Source organism: Ambystoma mexicanum, chromosome 6p, assembly GCF_040938575.1.
Source record: "Ambystoma mexicanum isolate Mex_15411 chromosome 6p, UKY_AmexF1_1, whole genome shotgun sequence".
In the NCBI taxonomy this organism is placed as follows: Eukaryota; Metazoa; Chordata; class Amphibia; order Caudata; family Ambystomatidae; genus Ambystoma; species Ambystoma mexicanum.
Window position 1 is genome coordinate 365,991,469 of NC_090935.1, and position 19,895 is coordinate 366,011,363.

General features: G+C 48.3%; 1 protein-coding gene across 6 annotated transcripts in view; it reads left to right on the top strand.

The window, feature by feature from the left end:
* The window catches only part of NIPBL (NIPBL cohesin loading factor), a 2,053,700-nt gene that overhangs the window by 917,187 nt on the left and 1,116,618 nt on the right, over window positions 1-19,895 (top strand). The gene's annotated exons all lie outside the window — the stretch shown is intronic.

Consider the following 19,895-nt stretch of genomic DNA (forward strand, 5'->3'; position numbering starts at 1 on the left):
ACTTTTATTTGGACCATATGGAATGGCTCAATTGGCTCTTCTGCCTATATAGGCTGTTTGCAGATTCCACAATGTCATATTTGTGATTTCAACTAAGTGGGGGTCTCTTGGACACCTCTCCATATCTGTGTTTGTGTGCATGCACCCCAGAGAATGGAGTTTGGTTGGCTTTCAAAACAATGAAAGTTGGCTGTGGTTTGGTGATAATGGCTAATGTTGTGTATATGCAACTGGGGAGAACACCTGGAATGCTGTACTCCTGATCCTCATCTTCAGGGAAAGTCTGCGTCCTCTGCTGCAGAGTATTGTTTGAAGATTTTACTCCCCTTCCATCTGGCCACCCTTGCAGGTTCATCTGTGCGGGCCACCTCCTATTAATCTTATGAAGCTTACTGGACTTAATCACCTGACCTGATGTGGATGCTTTGTATATACAAAATTAAACACCCATGCTGCATGCTACTCTCTGATCATTATCATTGGAATGCTGTGATGGTAGGTAGGCTGAGTGGGTCATCTAGCATACTGCAGAAGGCAGTGGCTTAGAAAGAAGTGTATTCTATTGAAGCCCCTGGCCAGTAAGGGGATAAACAGATCTAAAAAATAAAGCCCCTCCTGTAAAGTCCAGAAGTTGTGTGAGATCATTTTGCTTGTTTCCTTCCTTTTCACCACACCATAGCCCAATCTATTACTCTGGTTCAACCACCAAATTGTTAGAGTTTGGGTGGCTAGATGTAGCATTCGGGTTGTATGCATTCCTAGTGCTGCAGCAATGTCTTATGCTACTCACACCATTATCAGTGGAATGCTGTGTTAGGGAGAATTCTCAGAAATGTGCTAATTCCTCTATGCCAGCAACTTTGCTGGATTTTTGGGACTTGATGTTTTTACCTGGAGAGAGTGAAACCCTTTGTCCACTCATGTATTTTAATGTGCTTTTGTCCTCTTGTTTCTTTTGGTTATGGCGTCTGACACAATCCATAGGCATCATCTTTTACATTGTGTCACACAGCACCTTCAGTGCAGTGGCACAGGGAATTCCTTTAGACTTCCCCAAGGTTTAAATACCTTCTCTTGGATAAACTATTGTTTCCAAGAGCAATACAATGAAATTGACTTAACTTACAAGTATAACTTTCTTTCTGAAGTTTGTTAATCTGCTTAGAATCACATGCTGTGCATAGTCCGACATCCAGTGGTCACTGCGGAGTATTGCATTTTGTTTTTCGTAGTCGCAAAGGGGACGTCGACAAGGCGTGTCTGTAACACTATCCCTATAGTGATGTGCAATGTACCCACAATCCCTCACGCGTCGAGGTCCCTCAGATTGTTTTTTTCCGCCCAGATATTGGTCGCCTATACTAGGAGCTTCTCGAGAGACATTGCAAAAAACTTTATTCGACCTTTGGTCGCTCTTAACTTATATTATTACTTGCATCCCTCCTTCGGCGTCGTAGCTGAAAAGCAGTTCACCGCCAATCAAGATCTCCGGCGGTGCCTTCGACGGAGGAGGTTGTTCGCCGAACACGTGGCCTGGCCTCGACGGCCAAATACAGTAGGGAGAGTGGGGTCGTGGGACATTTACTGTTTCTCTTTGAGAATGCCTTTCTCTTCCCCTCCCTTTCCTTCGGGGTTGTTGTCACATGCAATCTGTTGCTCAGCTATGGAGAGGACACCATTTAGGTTTTGCCCGCGTTGCAAAGGCAAAGCATAAACGGTGTAACCGTTGCTTGCCCCTCGATCACAAAGAAGACGGCTGTGCGGCCTGTCAGCTCCTTAAGCCGAAGACTTTGAAAGACCGTAGGGTCAAGAGGTGGGCAGCCTACTCCATGTCTAGGTCTGATTCTTCACCCGCCGCCGCCGAAAGTAACGAGGAATGTGACAACCCGACATCCGTTTCGGAAGTCGTAGACCTCTCTAAGGAGCGTTCATGCTCCTTGTCTGTCCCCGGCCCCGACAAGCTCGGCTCACGCCCTGTTTATGGGGATGAACACCCCGGCGACAAGGACGCACACAGAAAACACTCCCATAAATACACAACCCACGGCTCTTCCTCGTCGAAGACGAAGAGAGCATTATCGCCAACAGAGACGCAGGTCCTACCGGGGGCCTCCTCAGACCGTAAGAGTCTGAAGCCCCTCTCGCAAACGCGACTAGCGACTGGGCTACCCCCAGATAAGGGCGCTATCACTAAACCGCCAGACGACGTGCACCGGCAGAGAGTGCCTGTTGGTGTAGAGCAAGCGACACCTGTTACGTCGACGCCGGAGGTACCCTCGACAGACAGTTTAGTTGTCGCGAGCCTGGTGCGGATTATTTCCACTTATAGCCAGAGACGGACGGCGAAAGAGACATTGGTTACCGCTCATAAGGCCCGGGAGATGCCGAAAAGGTCAGAAGGAAGGCAGGAACCGCCCGCTCCGTCGAGAGGGACTTCTAGCCTTCCAGAAGGCTTTTCAGAAGGCGAGGGGAACCTCTCTTCGACGTTATGGGATAGGTCAAAGCGTTTTCTAATGGAAGGCTCTCCCTTTTCTCCCCCTGACCGCTCCGAGGTACCTCAAGAAACCCTAGAGAGACTCCAGTTCTGTATGGACAAAATAGAGAGGTTTATGGAGACGCAGAACCTTCCAACACCCAAGAGATCAAGAGAGGGACCTCAGGAGGATCCCGGGGCCAAGTACCCCAGACTGTTTGATTTCCCCCCCCAAGCCCACAAGAGGATGTAGAGTGATATGACCTCACTGGAGAGGACCCTCACTTTCAGGAGGATGACGAATTCTTAGGCAATGAAGGGGAACAAAACCTAGAGGAGGAGGGTTTTGAAGACAACCCAGATATGGGTGATGGGGGCTTTGGAGAAGACCCAGAAGAAGGCGCTTCACGGCCCTGGCAGTCCCCATCAGCGTTTTCAGACCCTGAAGCCATAAACCTGTCCCCACCCAAAGACTCACCTATTAGGAATACATCTCATATAGACGATCAACCTAGGCAGCAGCGCATTTTGAGATCGAGACCGGGGAAACTTCTCCTGACATCGACATTGTAGAAAAGGTCATTAAGGAGAAAACCCCTGTCAGCCAAACCATTCCCCTCCACGCCTCAGTAAAGAGACAAATTACTCCTTCGCTATCCACTCCCGCGTTGATCGGAGGGGTCAACCCGAGGATAGAAAAATGTAGTCCTCCTCCATCTGACCCGTTATACATCAGGGGCCACTCTGTACCAGACTCCTTAGTGGTGACAAATACCAGGAAGAGAGCAGGGGTCCCGCTGTCAACTAGCGAGGCACCACGAGATGAAGAGGGTAAAGAATTGTATGCCCTAGGTAAGAGGATTACAGCCTCAGCTGCCTTTTCCGCAAGTATTGCCAACAACAACTGTTTGCTGGCAAGTTAAGCAGATGCATAATGGAGCAAACTACGTAAGGACATTGAGGAGGTACCGTAACCCCTACGTACTCGCCTTCTAGCCACGGTGACTGAAGGGACCTTAGTCAACCAAAGCATCATTAAAAATACTCTGGATGCTGCAGAGACGGCTGGGTGTTCGCTAGTCCAAGGAATCCTACTCAAACGCCATGTATGGCTACGTAATTCACGCTTTAAACCTGAAACACAAGCATCTCTTATTAACAAACCTATAGAAGATGCAAACCTCTTTGGTAAGGCGGTGGATGAGGCACTAGAGACCGCAAAGGAGGAGAGGACAACGTCGTGGCAAGGGAAGAGGTTGGGGTTCTACACCTTAGAGGTTCCCAAGCCACCAACACCAAATGACTCAAAGATTCGGGTCCCCTCCCATGTTTCGCCGGTGGCGGGCCGGTTAACATCCTTTCTTCCAGCATGGGAGGGTATAACATCAGACTGCTGGGTACTATCAACCATAGCCCGCGGCTACTGTATAGAATTCAACAGTTCCCCTACGTACAGACCCCCAAGGGGACGACGCATATCGCCAGAACACCTCGCCATCCTTCTTCAAGAAGTGGACCAACTACTAGAAAAAGGAGCTATAGAGGTCGTGCCTCTATCCCAGGTAACGAAAGGCATTTATTCAGTTTACTTCCTTGTACCCAAAAAGGACCTAACCATGTGCCCTGTACTAGATTTGCGCCCAGCGAACAAATTTGTCAAACCTCAAAGGTTTCGTATGGTGACTCTACAGGAGGCAATCCCCCTGCTTTCACAGGGAGATTACATGACAACACTGGACATGAACGATGCATATTTTCATATTTTAATGTTGCCAGCGCACAGGAAATACCTCAGGTTCATGATAGAGGGCAAACACTAACAGTTCAGAGTGCTACCCTTCGGCATAGCATCAGCACTGAGAGTATTCACGAAGGTACTGGCAGCGGCCCACCTGCGCAAATTGTCCATCCCAGTATACCCTTACCTCGACGATTGGCTCATAACAGGGGATTCTTACGAAACATGCTTCTCAAATACCCAAAAGACTGTAGACCTTTTGTTTCAACTGGGCTTCTCCATCAACGAGAAGTCGTCCAGCTTAGACCCCAGCCAGATCAAACAATTCCTAGGGGCTCTAATTCAAACAAAGGACGGCCTCGTCTTCCCCTCCAACAAGAGGGTCCAAAACATGCTGTTTCAAATCCCTCAATATGTGGCTGGTCGAGAGGTGACGGTATGCAAAGCAATGCGCTTACTAGGAATGATGGCGTCATGTATTTAGTTGGTACCTCACGCGCGCCTGCGCCCAATGCAAGAGTGGCTCAACAGCCAGTGGTGTCAGGCCAGCGGACAATGGGACGATCTAGTGGTGGTCTCGCAGGCCTTGGTTCTCTCTCTACGGTGGTGGTCGAAGGAAAACCTGGTAATAGGGAAACCATTCGCCACCACCGCAGTGGAAGCCACTCTAACCACAGAAGCATCCCTCACAGGATGGGGGGGCTCACCTATCCCATCAGACTGCTCACGGAGTCTGGACTCCGAGCGTAGCATCCAAGCACATAAACTTACTGGAGCTACTAGCTGTGTTCAAGGCACTGAAAGCCTTCCAGGCACACCTGCAAGGGAAGACAGTGATGGTCCTCACGGACGGCACCACAGCCATGTACTACCTCAACAAGTAGGGGGGCACTCATTCTCCAGGACTGTCCAAGCTGTCCCAGAACATCTGGAAGTGGGCTCTCAAACACATGTTCCTACTGTCACAACATGTACCAGGGGAACTCAATCTGCTATCAGACGAACTCAGCAGAGACTTCCCTCAGAGTATGAATGGCGGTTACACGAAGACATCGTCTTCGTCTTCACACAATGGGCATTCCCAGAAATAGATCTGTTCGCAACTCTGGAGAACTCGCAATGCCAAGATTAGGCCTCCAGGTACCCCCAGAACCAATCCAAGGGGAACGGTCTATCGATACCATGGTCAGGGAAATTTGTTTACGCTTTTCCCCCCCGACTTCCCTTCTCAACAAGATAGTGCACAAGAGGCATCAGGAACAAGTTGCCATGACACTGGTGGCCCCTATGTGGGCCAGACAGCCTCGGTTTGCTCACTTGATGGAGATGTCCCTATCTCCTCCAGTGAAACCTCCCTGCCCGTACAACATGCTGTCACAGGACAAGGGCAGGACACTACATCCATGCCCTCAGACCATGAATTTAGCAGCCTGGCTCCTGAGATCATAGAATTTGGACATTTACAACTCCCGCAGAGATGCATGGACATTCTCAGGGAGGCTATAAAGCCTAACACTCGTCACTGTTATTCTAGCAAATGGAAACGTTTTGTCATCTGGTGTAGGGGAAGGAGCATCAACCCAGTTGACTGCTCTCCCACACAAATTGTTCTGTACCTGACTCACCTACTAGACTCAGGCTTGGTGTTTAACTCTATTAAAGTCCATTTAGCTGCACTTCCCGCATACACCACTTCCCAACTTAAAGTGTCATGGTGGAAAGTCCCAGTTATTAAAGCCTTCATGGCAGGAGTGAAGAGGATCCACCCTCCCATAGCTAACCCTGCTCCCGGATGGGACCTAAATGTGGTACTAACCAGGCTCATGGGGTCTCCCTTTGAACCCATGCACAAAGCAACACTTAAAGACCTCACTCTTAAGACTGCTTTTTTAATAGCTATCACTTCCATTAGGAGAGTAAGTGAACTACAAGCGCTCTCTGCACTAGACCCCTTTGTAACAGTTCACAAGGATAAGGTGGCTCTACGCACACATCCTAGGTTTGCACCAAAATGTATCTCTAAATTCCATGTCAACCAGTCAATGGAACTACCAACGTTCTTTCAAAATCCTTCAAACTTAGGGGAGAAGAGGCTGCATACACTGGATGTTTGCAGAGCAGTGATGTTTTATATGGACAGAACTAGACCATTGAGAAAGACTCATCAGTTCTTTGTCTCGGTGGCAGCAGGAAGAAGAGGAGATGCAGTTTCAAAATCCACTATTTCTAGATGGATTGTACAATGCATCACTCTCCGTTACACTCTTGCTAAGAGAGAACTACCCTTCAAGCCGAGAGCACGCCCCACTAGAGGCAGCGGGGCTTCCATAGCTTTCATTGCAAATGTCCCTCTTGAGTCCATTTGCAAAGCGGCAACCTGGAGTTCTGTTCACACCTTTACAAAACACTACTGTCTAGATGCCCACTCTAGATCTGATTCCCAGGTGGGACAAGCAGTATTAAGACATCTTTTTTCTACTGTTCCTTCTCACAACCCACCTCCAACTCCGGGTACTGCTTGCTAGTCTATGCACAGCATGTGATTCTAAGCAGATTAACAAACATCAGAAGACAATGCATTACTTACTGTAAAATCATTTCTGATGGTTGTATCTGCTTAGATTCACATGCGCCCACCCTTCCTCCCCGCTCGGATGGAAGGAACATAGACTTTCTTCTATATCTCTCTTTTCTGTACTCACTCACGTCTGATAGGCTCCCTCAGGGCAGAAAAAATACAGAGTGACCTCGACGCGTGAGGGATTGTGGGTACATTGCACGTCACTATAGGGATAGAGTTACAGACACGCCTTGTCGACGTCCCCTTTGCGACTACGAAAAACAAAATGCAATACTCCACAGTGACCACTGGATGTCGGACTATGCATAGCATGTGAATCTAAGCAGATACCACCATCAGAAATGCTTTTACGGTAAGTAATGCATTGTCATACCCAGCACACACTATCTTACAATAGGGTGCTGGAGGGGTTACTTAGTATCCCCTTTGTCTAGCTTCTCATGTAAAATTTTTGTTAACCCTTTCCTCACTGAATAGCTGGTGGCAGTGGTTTCCTTTTAACTACTGTGGTGTGCATTTACCGCAGGCTTCGTTCGCAGCTGCAGTAAAGCACCCAAGGGTGCAGTTTTTGTCAAAATGGCCCGGTCTTCTTTTTTCGCCATTGCTTTGTGGAAAGGTCCTTGAGATTTACTCTGTGCGCCAAACCAGGTTTGGTCCCTTTGGACTCCTAGGAGACCCAAATGCACTCAGTGGTGATTGGCTGGCTGACTGTCCGACAAGGACAGCCACACTGCTGGGTGACTGATAGCTAGGCTGGAATGAATGGGAGAACACTGCATAAAAGGTGAGGCTTTTTGGCTTGGAAGGCAGAGTCGACCACTGGACGAAGGAATCCGAAGAAGAACTTGAAGAGGACGCCTGCTGCAACTCCTGGACCGTTGGTTTGCCCGGTGAAGCCCTGCTGCTGTGCTGAAACTCCAAATTCGTATCGACCGAGAAACCCCTGCAAGGATGACTTCTCCCTTTTGAGTTGGTGGGACCAATCAACTCCACAGTAAGCCACCTGGTCATGCTCTCGGAGCTGGTTGAATTTCCAGAGTTACTTCTGGAAACCGTAACGCCAGGGAGAGGAACATCAGATTGTGTGTGTTGCTTTTAGGCTGGCCAAGAGCTCCACGAAGATCCTCCGGACTCCCAGGAAGCAGGACTGACCGAACCTGAGCCACCTCAACAGGGTGCTGGACCCCAGATGCCAGGAAAGCCCATCTAGAAAGCCAGAAACCTCGGTGTTGCTATTTGCTGTGGACGCGAGGAGCTGAAACACCAAAGTGCCACCTGTTTGAAGATTGCCGGTTGCGGTCGGTGACCGGTCCCATTGCAGTGCAGAAGACCCCATAAGTCCTCCTTCTTGTCCCAATGACTGAGGCCCTGGATCACCAGGATCTGCAGAGCTGCAATTTTTCTTCAAATTAAAGGTACTGTACAGTCTAAGAACTTAGCTCTTGTTGTGTAACTGCACTTGTTCTCTGTTGGTGAGACTTGTTGTGGTTGCTCTGTAGAGTTGCTGACATCTTCTTTACCTCACAAGCCTAACCAGCTTGTGGCCCTACTTTGAGTTCTTCTTTTCTACAAAGACTTCTAAAAACATTGTGCAAGACTTTTACTTACCTCTGAGAAGTACATCAGTTTCAACTAGAATTTTGCTCAATTGACTTTGGCTTAGCCCGGCTCCCTGAAGGACTCTTTCCCCTGTGAATGTGTTTGGTCTTCCTTGCAGGAAAGGGTTAACTAACTTTACAGTAGGGGCGTTTTACAAAAAGTACCTGCTTTGAGAGTATTTGTGAGATTTCTTATTGTGTTATAATAAACTTTCTCTTTGACAAAATGCAACAGTGATATAATAATGTCCCCAGCACCCTTACTATTGAAGTCACCTGAGGGTGTAGGTAGTGTCTGTGGGCCTTCCCAAAAGGGTACTTACTGATTTGGAAATATTAAGAGTGTGTATTTATGAAGTGTATTTGAGTGTTACTGTTCTATTGTCTGAAGAAGGCTTATTCTGACTGATAAATGAATACTTGTTTATTTAAGAAACCTTGTGTGTAAGAGTTTATTTGAATACTTGTCACTGAGAATCTCTTTGTACCTCCCCTACAGCTGACATTGACCCCGCTTGGGATAAGCCTGGCTGCTCAACATGCTACCAACCTGTGTAGTACAGACTTGTTCAAAATGTTGGGTTCCTATTGCCAGGAGGTCGGGGTTCTTGTAGTGCATCCAAAGGGTACTGCATACAATCTTGCCTAACATGCTGTGATATCCCACCTGCCAGTACCTCAGCCCGCTGGAACCCTGAGAGAATACTGTGATAAATCCTGCAGAGTCATCATTGAACCACAGCCTAGGAAGGCAGATGCAACCTGAGCCTAACTACGTGGGTGGTATCTAGAGGGAGGATCACATCGCAGGATGCTGGAGAGGGCTGTCATGAGAAGTGGTGACTCCCTTGGCAGAGACGCAGTATTCATTTTCTTGGGAGGATAACAGTCCTGTAATTCCCAAATATCTGATGATGGAACCTTCTTTGAAAAGTTGCCTAGACAGAATAAGCTGTATACCTAGCACTAAAACACACGCGATGGTCGAGACGCTCCAGGAGGACGTGTAGATGACGCTTAAGGCCCCAGGGGTCCTGAAATCCACAGTGCAGCCTCCGGCTCACCCGGCACATCTCTCCACCACCCCGAGCATCGACGATTGCATCGCTAGGATCGCTTTGGTGGTTAGTCAGAAAGAAAGGTCGAAAGATGCAGCGAGACGCACAGAACATCCAAAGGACACGCCGAGACACACGGAACGGCCTAAGGATGCGACGAAAGATGCACCACTGCCTCCAGAACCCCGCAAGGGCTATTCTGAGGGTCCTGTCCCCTATTCGGCACGCTAGGGCATACATCTCTAAGTTCAGAGAGGAAAATGAGACCTTTCCTCCCTCAGACCCCTCTGGTTCATCCCCATGGACCAAGGAGAAGTTTGAGGGGTGCATGGACAGACGGTAACGCTCACCTGGTCTCTGCAGAGGCGTTGGGGCACAGTTGCAGCCCTCCTTGAACTTGAATCACCCCCTTCAGGCCTCTCCCTCAGTAGAAAAGCTGTGAGCGGTGGTGCGTGGTGATACTGCTCCTGCTTGGAGATAAGTTTGTGAGTATGTCAGTCTGTAATTGTTGTACCTCTCGAACCCTTCGCCCCTAAATACAGTTTCTGTGAGCATACGCCGGCCCATAAAGCTCACCTGTGAATTATGGAAGATAAGCTCGCCGTCCTGCTACTTCTGGCAGGGGTGAGTCAAATGGGATCTAGTTCCTTTCTTGAGCTCTTGTGATGCTGTCCGTTCTGTTTAATTTCTTTATATGTTGCTCCTATTTATGCCCGCAATAATGTCTCTTCTGTTTTCTTCCCTTAGATGGAAATGCAGCCTCAATGCAGCTGTGAGATGTGACGTGGCCGGATGGAAGATGGATGCTACCGCAATGTTCGCCAGCAGGTAAGTGATGGTTTAAGGAAAAGCGCAAAGTATAGCGAAGCGCAACCTTAAACTGACTGTTTTTTCGATGTCAGGCGCTGCTGTCGATGATGGAGCGTGTTGTGCTGCGGTGCCAAGATGAAGATTTCGGCGTTCCGGAAAGTGTAAAGAGGAATACTTGGTTCACTGAAGAGATGTACAGGTAAGACCCGGTTCCCCCAGTTGTTAAGTATGCTGGCAGGACGCTGGATGTCCAGAAAGCAGGATCTTCAAAAGTTAAGTCTGACGGTGAGCGCTACGCTGCTTGCAAGTGCGGAATAACGCGAAGCGTCTGTCTTGAGGATTGGGGCAGCTTATATAGCTGTGATCGTGGGCACGCCCATTCGGGCCGGCTTACCTGCCACTCCTAGAGATTGAGCACGTGCAATGGCAGTACATTAGCAGCCACACCAAGAATACACTTGGGGCTGCTTAATGGAAGGAATGTTCAAGGTTGATGCATCCTGCTTAAAGGATGAAATGTTCAAGGTTAATGCATCTGAAGTGCTATGTCCATAATAAAAGCTTTTTGGTGTTAAATTAATGGTCTTGTTTACTTTTGTTCATGAGCCTGTCGGCAAAGCGCCAGGACAGTGTCCACCCAGGTCTTCTGGTCATGCGACCCCTGCATGCCTGTGCCACTGACTTCATGACCATGACACAGACTAGAGAAATGTCTCTTATTCTGAAAAGCTTGCTCCCAAAAGGCCAAGGGAGGACCTTCCCTTTACATCCATGGCCAAGTTTCCATGAACCTTTGACGATGCTCATGAGGAATATACCTATGACTTCACTGATGACGAGGTCCAGGTGGACACATATGTGCAAGATGATGCCCCCTTGGGTGACGATTACAATATGGATGACCCTGCAGACCCTATGGAATATTGAGGCTCAACCTTGGCCGTCTCCTGTTACTACCCTGGACCCTGATGCCCTGTGTATGGATTCAAACCCCTCCAACCTAGCCCGCCAGACCTCCCCTGTGGACGATCAAATTGCATTTAATGCCATTTTGAAGAAGCCGGCCAAACATTTTCTGATTGCCACATAAGAAGCTGTGCCGGATTCTGATTTTGTGGTGGACATACTCAAAGAAAAGCACCCCTGCCAGCCAGCCTTTTCCTTTGTTAAACTCTATCAAGAGGAGATTGGCATCATCATTGTTGACACCAGCTCAAAGTAGAGCAGTGAACCCCAGCGTCGATAAATTGTTCCGACCTTCTCCTACTGACCCTGCTTACATTAAGGGCCATGCCACACCAGTTTCTTAAGTGGTAACCACAACTAGAAAACGGGCGGTGTACCCCTGTCTACAAGAGAGGCACCGCCCGATAAGTAGTCCAAGAGGCTGTATGCATTGGGAAAGAGGGTCACAACTGCTGCTGCATTTTCCACCTGAATAGCCAATACCACCACCTTATTGGCTAGTTATGCAGATGTCCAGTCGAACCTGCTGCAAGAAGGCCTTCAAGAAGCACCAGAACCCTTGCGGGCCAAGTTGCTCGCCATCGTATCAAAAGGCAAACAGGTGAATCAAAATGTGCTTAACACTTTAGACGCTGCTGAAACAGCGGGAAGAACCTTGCACAAGGTACCTTGCTCAAGAGACATGCCTGGCTGAGGAACTCTGGGTTTAAACCGGAGACACAGGCTGCCTTGATAAACGAGCCCGTTGAAGAAACCAACTTGTTTGGCAAATCAGTGGACGACGCACTGGAGACAGCTAAAACAGAACATGAGACACTCGTCCCTTCAGCAGATTACCCAGAAACCTTCTCAACAGAGAGGGGGTAGCTCCTACTGGTCCTTTCGTGGGCAATCCCGCTCCCCTCAGAACCAGTACAGTTCTTGAAATAACTGGAACTCTGCACAAGGATCTAATAGCACCACCACCTATCCACCTAGAGGACAGCAGCGTGGAAAAGGTAGCGCCTGTGGTCCCACCCCCAGAGGCTCCCCGGCCTCAGGTCAGAAATGACCATTGGATCCAAGTCCCCTCCTATTCCACCCCGATCGGGGGGCATCTAACATCTTTCCTTCAAGCATGGGTGGGATAACGACAGACCAGTGGGTACTCAAGACCGTGGCCCACGGGTTCTGCATAGAATTTTGCCGACAGCCTCCGTACAGACCACCTAAATCACGACACCGATCCTTCAAGAAAAGGGCGCCATAGAGGTCGTCCCGATTCTACAGGTAAACAAGGGTATTTATTCAGTGTACTTCCTTGTACCCAAAAAGGATCTCACCATGCGCCCTGTACTAGACTTGCGCCCAGCGAACAAATTTGTCAAACTTCAAAGGTTTTGTATGTTCACTTTACAAGAAGTAATCCCGCTGCTGAAACAGGGAGATTACATGGCAACATTGGACATGAAAGATGCATACTTTCATATTTCAATGTTGCCGGCGCACAGAAAATACCTAAGATTCATGATAGATGACAAGCACTATCAGTTCAAAGTACTCCCCTTCGGAATTGCCTCAGCGCCAACGGTGTTTACGAAGGTACTGGCAGTTGCAGCAGCTCACCTGCACAGAGAATCTGTCCTGGTTTTACCCTTACCTCGGGATATAACAGCGAAATCCTACGAAACATGCCTATTGAACACTCGGAAGACAATAGACCTCTTACTCGGTCTGGGTTTCTCCATCAACGAAAAGCTATCCAGCTTAAACCCCAGTAGAGTCACTGTTTCTAGGGGCTCTAATTCGAACAAGGGACGGCCTCTTCTTCCCCTCCATGCGGTTTTAGATCCCTCCGTATGTAGCCAGTTGGGATGTGACGGTACGCAAGGCCATGCGGCTGTTAGGAATGATGGCGTCCTGTATTTACTTAGTTCCTCACGCGCGTTTGCGCATGCGTCCCATGCAAGAGTGGCCCAACAGCCAGTGGTGCCAGGCCAGCAGACAATTGGAAGATCTGGTAATTGTCTCGCCAGCCCTTGTTCTCTCTGCAGTGGTGGTCGAGGGACAACCTCTTGAACAGGAAGACCTTCACCACCCCTGCAGTAGAAGCCACTCTCATGACGGACTCATCTCTCATGGGGTGGGGGGGGGGGATCACCAGTATCGGCAGACAGCGCACAGAGTGTGGTCCCCAGATGTATTGTCCAGCCACATAAATCTGTTAGAGCTATTAGTGGTGTTCTAAGCACTAAAAGCCTTTCAGAAACAATTACAGGAGAAGACAGTCCTGGTCCTAACAGACAGCACCACCGCCTCGTATTACCTGAACAAACAGGGGGGGGGGCACACTCTCCAGGGCTATCCAAGCTGTCCCAAAACTTTTGGATATGGGCTCTCAAACACGATGTTCCTGTTGTCCCAACACGTTACAGGGGAACTCAATCTTCTTGCGGACATGCTCAGTAGAGACTTCCCACTGCCCGTACAGTACGAATGGCAGCTACACGAAGACATCGTCTCCAATATTTTCGCACTATGGAGCTTCCCAGAGATCGACTTGTTTGCAACTCTGGAGAATACCCAATGCCTAGATTACGCCTCCAGGTAGCCCCAAAACCGCTCCAAAGGGAACGGTCTGTGCATAGCATGGTCCCCTGCCCCCCCCCGACTGCCCTACTCAACAAGAAGATTGTGCACAAAATGCACCAAGAGCCAGTGACCATGATATTGGTGGCCCCCATGTGGGCCAGCCAACCTTCGTTCTCTCATCTGATGGAGATGTCACTCTCCTCCAATGAAACTGCCTTGACCGTACAACATGTTATCTCAGGACAAGGGAGAAACGCTTCACCCATGCCCGTAAACCCTGAACTTAGCGGCCTGGACAGAGTTCGGCCACCTACAACTTCCTCAGAGATGCATGGACATACTCAGGGAAGCGAGGAAACTAAACACCCGATATTGCAACTCCAGTAAATGAAGCGCTTTATCTGGTGCAATGCCAAGGGCCTTGGTCCCATTGACTACTCTCCTACCAACATTGTATTGTATCTGACTCACATACTAGACTCAAGCCTGGTTTTTAATTTCCTGAAGGTTTAATTAGCTGCTTTTTCAGCCTACACTACGTCACAACAGAAGGTGTCGTGGTGGAAAATACCAGTTAAGGCTTTCATGGAAGGGTTTAAATGGATTCACCCCCCCCCCCATTTCTAACCCGTCTCCTGGATGGGACCTGAATGTGGTATTGACTAGGCTCATGTGGGTCCCCCTATGAGCCTATGCATAAAGCGAGCCTCAAGGATCTTACCTATAACACAGCCTTCCTGGTGGCTTCTACTTACATTAGAAGGGTTAGTGAACTACAGGCCCTTTCAGTTCTAGACCCTTTCATTACTATTCAGAGATGAAGTGGTTCTGCGCACTCACCCTAGATTTGCGCCTAAATGTTTTTCCAAGTTCCATCTGAACCAATCAATAGAACTGCCTACCTTATTCCAGAAACCCAGTAACGTGGCCGAAAGAAGTCTAAACACATTAGATGTGCGCAGAGCAGTCATGCTTTACCTGGAAAAGACTAAACCACTGAGAAAGACTAACCAGCTGCTGATAGAGAAGTGGATCCTGGCTCTGAATCAGCCATCTGAAGGTGGATTGTCAGATGCATCACCCTCTGTAACACTCTTGCTAATGGACACCTACCCTTCAAGCCTAGAGCACATTATACTCGAGGCACTGGGGCTTCCATAGCTTTCATTGCAAATGTTTCCCTAGAGTCCATTTGCAAAGCGGCAACCTGGAGTTCTGTGTACACCTTTACAAAACACTATTGCCTAGACACTCATTCTAGGTCTGATTGTCAAAGACATCTTTTCACTACTGTTCCTTCTCACAACCCACCTCCAACTCTGGGCACTGCTTGCTAGTCTATGCACAGCATGTGATTCTAAGCAGATTAACAAGCATCAGAAGGCATGCATTACTCACTGTAATAGTATTTCTGATTGTATCTGCTTAGGTTTACATGCGCCCAGCCCACCCTTCCTCCTTGTTCGGGTGGAAGGAACATAGACGTCTTACTACTTTCTCTTTTATGTACTCACTCACGATAGTCATTAGGCTCCCTTACACCACAAAAATACAATTGGAGGGACCCCGACGCGTGAGGGATTTTGGGTACACTACACGTCACGTTATGGATAGTGTTACCGGTACAAACATGTCGACGTCCTCTTTTGACCTTCGGAAGACGAGATGCAATATTCTGCGGTTACCACTTGATGTCAGACTATATGCACAGCAGGTGAACCTAAGCACATACAATCAAATGCTTTCATGGTGAGTAATGTATGTCATATCTCCTAATTCAAATACCATCCAGTTCAACAATCAAATCGGAACATATAGACTTAAAGTATTCAAACCCACTATGGACTTCAAGATCCATAATGCCTGTCTTCACTGGTGGCTGATGGACTGCAATGTGGCAGTGGCATCCCCCTTTATCGTACCGGAGCCCACCATGGCGGGTAAGACGGAATCTTTACTTTTAGGCTGGGGAGCTACTCTGGAAGTCTACTTGATGCACAGCGCATGGTGTTAGGCACAGTTTGAATGCAGTACCCTTTCGGAACACCACAGGTGTAAGCAAAACTAACATTTGGTATACGTCTGTACTACACAATTTTGGTAGCAGTGCTGAGCAGCCAGGCTTACCTCAAGAGGGAATGTGAGCTATCGAGGCAAAAAAAAGACCAGGACCTGTTTAAACAAATGGGGCTCAGACGGCATCTTGAAAAACATGGCTCCTGCGATTTAACGCTACCGGAGTTGCGAATAATTTGCGGTCGGGGAAAAATCATGGTAGTTCGTTGTAAAACCACTGCCACCAGCCATTCTGAGAGGAAAGGGTAGCATTTGACTACTACACGAGTATCTAGACTCACGGGATACTAAGTAACTCCTCCAGCACTCTATTGTAAGATATGGTGTGCTGGGTCTAGGAATTTACAAACCCTAGTAAAGTCAGTTTCACTTTACTTTCTCTGGGAAACAGTATTTTATCCCAGAGAAGGTATTTAAACCTTGGGAAAGCCTGAAAGGATTCCCTGTGCCACTGCACTGAAGGTGCATGTGTCCGGACAGTGCAAACATTGTTCCCAGCAAGAAAAGCAGCAACCTTCCTTCAACCTGAACTTCCCACAGGTACAAGCATTACTGTAACTCAAGACTCAATTGCTGCAGTTGTGAGCTACCACGTGAGCTACCTTGCTTGATTGCTATGCTATCCCAAAGTTTCCACACCAGCTAGTCTATTAGTCCCCCATTGCTACCCCACCATACTGAAGCCACACTGCCCTGCCATAGCTATCTGCTCCAAAGTATCTGTTCATTAACCAGTCTGACTCACAATGCAAAATTCTGATTTTATTTATGCCTTGTTTACACTGTGACTCAGTGCCATTCTGGCTGCCCTGCTAATTCTGAACTTAGATATGCCCTGTTTACATTGTGATTCAACGCCACTTTGGTTGTCTTGCTAGATTTGAATTTAGATGCGCCCTGTTTACACTGTGATTCAACGCCACTTTGGTTGTCCCGGTAAACTTGAATTTAGGGGCACCCTGCTTACTCTCTGAAGTAGTTCTGCCTGCCCGCACACTGTATTTTGCTCCATTGCTGGAATTTCGAATCTAGGTAAGCCGCACTAGCTGTTTCAATCCACCTACACACTGTATTGTACCCTTTTTTATGACCTCCTTATTGAGTTAACAAAATGTTCCTCCCAGGCATCTACTCAATACTGCTGAGAATCATTCTCCACCTTTTCATGTCCGCATGCCCGCCTAGCTCTGCCCTCAGTACTGTCAGCTACACCTTACCCCGCCTCATAGAGCCTAGCAACACCCTCATGCTTCCCCAATTCTCTCCTCCAAGCCTCTCAGACAGGCTTACCAGACTACGGTCCAGACTACCTAGACTACATGAGCCCCAAGCCAGAGTCTCCAGCCAATCCAAACTTACCAACCGAACTTCCATTAGCACCTGCGCTAACCTCACGCTAAAAAAACACAAACCAAAGTCACTCAATACTATGACTACCAAAAACAAAGCGTGCAATACAGCGACCACCCCCACAAAAACCACCACCGCACCCTTAAAAGGGGCCCTCATCAATGTACGCTCCGTAATTGCCCATGCCACGGACATCGCAGACCTCATTCTAGCCGAAGACCTAGACTTCCTAGCCATAACAGAGTCCTGGCTCCATGCAGCCGCAGGCCCAGCCCTATCGCTAGCCATCCCCAATGACTACACCATCATCCGAGCAGACAGAACTGAATCTAGAGGCGGAGGCCTGGCCATCATCGCCAAAACTCACCCTAACATCAGACTAGACTCCGCTACACACCTTCCATCATGCGAAGCACTCACAGCCAAGCTGCCCACTGCTAACTCCCAAACGATATCCATCCACCTACTTTATAGACCGCCTGGACCCCTGGGATCCTTTGAGGAAGACCTCAGTGCCATCCTCACCGATAACCTAAAAAACTCCTCGCAATGCCTCCTCCTAGGAGATTTTAACCTAGGCTACAAAGACCACCAGGCCACCCTTATTAATAACACTTTGTCTGAACTAGGCTTCACACAAAAAGTATCCGGCCCTACCCACAACAAAGGAAGAACCCTCGACTGGGTAGCAGACCATAACTGTGCTGCACTTATCACCAATAACTCCTCTCAATCTTGGTCTGACCATCATCTCCTCTCCTTCTCCCTTGAGGCCTCAAGCCCCATAACTAACTTGACGCTAGCCACGAGAAGCAAGAAAAATATCACAGTGGAAAAACTGATCCCACTCATCCTCCCTACGCTCAACCGACTCACGGCTTCCAACCCCTATGACCTCGTAGAAGGATATAATAATACCATGCGCACAGCCTTAGACTCCATTGCACCCCTGAAACTCAGAAAAAGCAAACCAAAAAAGCACCTCAACCAATGGTACTCCAGCCACCTTAAAGCGTTTTGACTAGAAAAAAGTAAAATGGAACAAGTCTGGAGACAGTCTCCCACAGACCACAACAAGCTACTGCTTAACAAAATCAAGGCCAATTACAAAAAAGAAATCATAGCTGCCAAACAAGAATCCTATAACCAGAGGATCACACAATCCAACTCCAGCACCAAAGAATTGGAAACACCTGTGCTTATCCCAGATACCTGCGTGAAGAACAAACAATGGTGCACTAGTGTCCAAAATGCACTAAACAACAAAGTCATAGGCCTTCAAACCAAAATTAGAAACAAGAAAGACTCCCTCACCAAATCAACCAACCACATTAATACCCCCACAAGCATTTCACCCACTCACCTCCCACCCAACAACACTCGCTTCAGCTTCTCCAAAGTATCTACCTTAGAAGTGGAAAAAATCATTCTCAGCCTCAAACCATCTAACTGTAAAGACGACCTCTGTCCCCCACAAATCATTAAAGATGCGGCAAGAGACCTTTCGCCATTCATCACCAGACTCATCAATGCCTCATTCTCCTCAGGAACAGTCCCCAATGAACTCAGAGAGTCCTGGGTCCTCCCCCCTCCTTAAAAAACCTTCCCTTGACCCCTCTATCCCGACCAACTACAGACCCATTACCACCGTCCCCTTCCTGCTCAAGATACTAGACAAGACAGCATACCAACAAATCCAAAAACACCTGCAAACAAACCGCCTCCTAGGTACGCGACAATCAGGCTTCAGACCTCTACACGGGACTGAAACAGCCCTCATTGATCTGAAAGCCCAAATAGACACCATCAGAGACAACGGTAAAACTGCACTACTACTCCTACTAGACCTCTCCGCGGCTTTTGATCTAGTTGACCACAAAATCCTATGCAATCATCTGAACTCAGCTGCCGCTTCTCCCAAGAAGCCATCAGCTGGATCGAGTCATTCCTCAGCAACAGATCATGCGTGTCTTCTCTGCCGCTGCCGACCCCATCCCCATCACATGCGGAGTCCCTCAGGGCTCCTGCGTCACCCCCACTCTGTACAACGTGTTCACGAAGCCCTTGTTTGATGATCTAGATGGCCTGGGTATCACCTACACCAACTATGCTGATGATACACAGATCCTCATCCCGCTGACGGGAGACTACAACCAGGATTTGGCCTTGGTGAACAAGGTGTACCTCATCATCCAGGCATGGATGGCCTCGCACAGTCTATGCCTGAATGATGACAAGACTGAACTCCTCATCCTTGAGTCCTTTACAAACATAACCAAACTAGACCAAAACTACACCAACTTCATCATAGACGGGAACCCGATCAATCCCGTGATCAAGGTAGCTAAAGAAGTGAAAACTTTAGGAATATACCTTGACTCTGCCCTAACCTTCCACAAACAGGTTAGCTCCATGGCATCTTCCACGGCCTACACATGTAAGCTTATAGTAGCAGCCAAACCCTTTTTATCCCCCCAGAGTTGCATTACACTAGCCAGAGCCTTGGTATTATCCAAATTGGATTACTGTAATGCCCTCTACGTAGGAGCCAGCAAGCAAATCACCAACAAAATTCAGATGCTCCAAAACAACGCTCTCAGAGCAGCGCTTAATATCCCCAGGAGAGCCCACATCTCCAACATCCGGAAATCCCATAACTGGCTCAACACCTCAG